Here is a 3951-nt window from a genome sequence, read left to right as displayed (position 1 = left end):
CACTTGGAATGACAGAGCAGAAGTTGTAGAGACAGGAGATGAGCCCAAACCCATGTTTGAAAGGACAAGGCAGGAGGAGATTTCAAAGGCCCTTTCTGAACTACCCAAAGGACATATGGGGAGCTCTAGGGTGGCTAAGAGAATGATGGAGACAGAGCCCAGTCTAGGCCAGAAAGTGAATGCTGAGGACACAAGCAAATTATTCCTGGGGGTAGGAATCTCAAGAATTGGCAAAAGTCAAGTGTATGGAGTGTAGGCGAGGCTTTAGTCAGAAGTCACACCTCACTACACACCAGAGGACACACTCAGGGGAGAAGCCCTATGTCTGTGGGGAGTGTGGGCGAGGCTTTAGTCAGAAGTCAGTCCTCACTATACATCAGAGGATACACTCAGGGGAGAAGCCCTATGTCTGCTGGGAGTGTGGGCGAGGCTTTACTCATAAGTCAGCCCTCACTATACATCAGAGGATACACTCAGGGGAGAAGCCCTATGTCTGTGGGGAGTGTGTGCGAGGCTTTAGTCAGAAGTCACACCTCACTGAACACAGGAGAAGGAAATGCGACCACCATGTACCTCCACCTGCACAGCTCTGAGGGGCTTCAGAGAAAGCCTGATAACCCCATTACACTCTGTCAGAATATAAAAAGAGCAGAGTACCTGAACAGATCTTCTACTTTCATGTCAAGGGATGAGGTAGAAAAGCCAGTAGGGTCCCTAAAGTATGTTGTTGACTGTGGTTTTCTTTCCAAGCGAGTCCTCTTGCGTGTGCTTTGGCCTTTTGTTGTAATAAATGTTGCCTCCAAACATTTATTACAGCTGTAGCCCAGGCCACCGACCTCATCCCCCCATTGGAGAAGGCACAAAGAGCTCAAACTCTCAGCCCAAATTTCCACAGCAGCTCGGCCACTGAAAATGTGAGTCTACAGTCTGGGTTTTAAACTTCTGGTATGGCACTTAGGCTAAACAGCTGACTGCGAACCACAAGGTTGGCAGTTCAAATCTACTAGCTGTTCCTCAGAAACCCTGTACAGGGTTGCTATGAGTCAGAATTGGCTCCACGTCACTTAACAGCAGTCTGGTTTAAATGACTGGAGAGTGTAGTCTGGGCCTGTTTAGTTTATCAGGAAAGAGCCCCCCCCCCCCGCCCCCGTTTCCTGTTCACTCCTGAGACCCCAGGGAGCTCAGTTCTCCAGATCTCCTCAGACTTCAGCGTCCCCAGGACCCCTGAGCTGTCCATTTCCTTGGCTGTGTTCCACCTGCCCTCTCCTTCTGGTCTCAGAACCCTGGGTCCTGCACAGACCTGGACCTGGTCGTCAGCCGCCCACAGTCTTCCGCTGCCCCTTCCCAGGACAGTCTCTCTGGCCCCTCTCAGGTCTTGACCACCCCACACCCAGGCTATGGCTGGTTCTGCCCAAAACCACTGGGGCACAATGGGGGAGCTCAGGGTGACAGCTCCAACCCTAAGCCTCTCATTTTTAAATTCACCCTTTGTTGCCGACAGGGTGAGAAGGTCAGACAATTAAGTGTTTCTCCTTAGGCAGCTGGAACGATGTTACACTTTGTCAGTAGAGGGCGCTGGAGGCAGCTTCAGGCGGAGGAAGTTTTCCTTTCCTGGGAGCGGGCTTCCGTTACTATTTGACCAGAGCAGCTGCAGGGGAAGTTCCCACAGGTGAAACTACGTCCACAGGTTCGCTCAGGGCCCTGTGGGGTGGCTAGTGATGCTTTTCTCCAGGTGCCCTCTGTCCTGAAGGCACAGGAGTGGGGCTGCTTCTAACCTCCCTCCACAGCCATCCTACCGTTTTGTTCTGAAATGTCGACCAGTCGGTTCCAACTCATAGTGACCCTGGATAGGGTTTCCGAGGATCGGCTGGTGGATTTGAACTGCCGACCTTATAGTTAGCAGTCCAGTGCTTATCCTGTAGCGCCACATTAGAACCCTGCTGCAGTGAGCTGAATTGTGTTCCCCCAGACACTGTGCATATCCTAACCCCTATACCTAGATCTTATTTGAACAAAGGGTCTTTGAAGATGAAGTTAATTTAAAGGCCTAAAGATGAAATGGGCCCTGATGCCAATGAGCAGTGTCATTATAGAGACGCACAGAGAAGATGGAGAAGAAATAAGGTGGCTATGTGAAGACAGAGGAACAGATTAGAGCCCCAATATAGGGACACCAGAAGCTGGAAGAAATGATGAACGGTCCTCTCCTAGACCCTTTAAAGGGAGCCTCAAGAACCACAAGAGGACAGGCCCTAACCTTGTAACCCTTAAACTCAAACCCTAATGCTAACTCATAAGGAGCTCTGGTAGTGTATTGGTTACAAGTCAGGCTGCTTACCTCAAGGTTAGCAGTTCAAAACTACCAGCCATTCAGTGAGAGAAAGATGAGGCTTTCTGCTCCTGTAAAGATTTACAGCCTCAGAAACCCTATACAGGGTTACTATGAGTCGTAACCGACACCAAGGCACACAACCACCACCACCAACAGTGCTAAATCATAAACCCAATCTTAACCTTAACCCAAGTTCCCAACCCTCAAACCCTAATCCATTACCTCAAACTCTAAAATCCTAGTACTAAAACCCCTTGTTTGTGTTAAGGGCCATCTAGTAGGTACCAACTTATAGTGACCCTGTGCGCAACAGAATGAAACCCTGCCCGGTTCTTGGCCAACCTCACAATGGTTGTTACACCTGAGCCTATTGCAGCTGCCACTGTGTCAATCCATTTGGTTGGGTGGGGGGGTGTCTTCCTCTTTTACTCTGGCCCTCCACTTTACCAAACATGATATCCTTCTCCAGGAACTGGTCCCTGCTGATAATATGTCCAAACTATAAGAGATGAAGTCTGGCCATCCTGGCTTCCAAGAAGCACTCTGGAGGTACTTCTTCCAACACAAATCTGTTTGTTCTTTTTTGCAGTACATGGTACTTTCAGTATTCGCCTCTAACACCATAAATTAAGTGCATCAATTCTTCTAAGGTCTTCCTTAAAAGACCCAGGATAAGCAAAGCACTGCTTAAAAAGAAGATGAAAGTTGGAGGCCTCTCACTCCCTGATTTCAACATTTACTACATGGCTACAGTGGTCAAAACAGCCTGGTACTGGTACAATGAATGATACATTGATCAATGGAACAGAATCGAGAATCCAGAAATTCAACCTAACAACATAGCAGCCAACTGATTTTTGATAAAAGGGCCAAAGTACATTGAGTGGGAACTCATAGTCTCTTCAATAGATGGTGCTGGCAGAGCTGGAAACGGACACGCAAAAGACTGAAACTAGACCTTTACCTCACACCATATACAAAAACCCACTCAGCATGGATTACAGACCTACATGTGAATCCCAGAATATTAAAGGAAATGGACATGCAAAAGACTGAAACTAGACCTTATTTCACACCATATACAAAAACCATGGATTAAAGACCTATATGTGAATCCCAGAATAATAAAGGAAACGGACACACAAAAGACTGAAACGAGACCTTTATTTCAAACCATATACAAAAACCAACTCAGCATGGATTAAAGACCTGAATGTGAATCCCAGATTTATAAAGGTCATCAGTGAAAAAATAGGGACAAATTTAAGGGCTATAATACAGGGCACACGCAGACTACCAAACATTACAAAAATTACACAAAAGGAGACAAAATAGATGACTGGGACATTCTAAAAATTAGAAAATTATGTGCATCAAAGAATTTCACCAAAAGAGTCAAAAGGGAGCCCAAAGAATGGGCAGGCTATTTTGTGAAGTATTAGTATTCCAGAACACTTAATTGTTCTCATGAGGAATCTGTACCTGGACTAAGAAGCAGTTGTTTAAACAGAACATGGGAACACTGAATGGTTTAAAATGAAAAAAGGTGTGCGACAAGGTTGCATTCTTTCACCATACTTATTCAACCTGTATGCTGAGCAAATAATACGAGAAGCTGG

General features: G+C 46.5%; 1 pseudogene; it reads left to right on the top strand.

The window, feature by feature from the left end:
- The window catches only part of LOC102841690, a 67795-nt pseudogene that overhangs the window by 28557 nt on the left and 35287 nt on the right, over positions 1 to 3951 (top strand).

The sequence above is a fragment of the Chrysochloris asiatica genome, unplaced genomic scaffold (genome assembly GCF_000296735.1).
Source record: "Chrysochloris asiatica unplaced genomic scaffold, ChrAsi1.0 scaffold00314, whole genome shotgun sequence".
Lineage (NCBI taxonomy): Eukaryota > Metazoa > Chordata > Mammalia > Afrosoricida > Chrysochloridae > Chrysochloris > Chrysochloris asiatica.
This window is presented reverse-complemented; position numbering and strand designations above follow the sequence as displayed.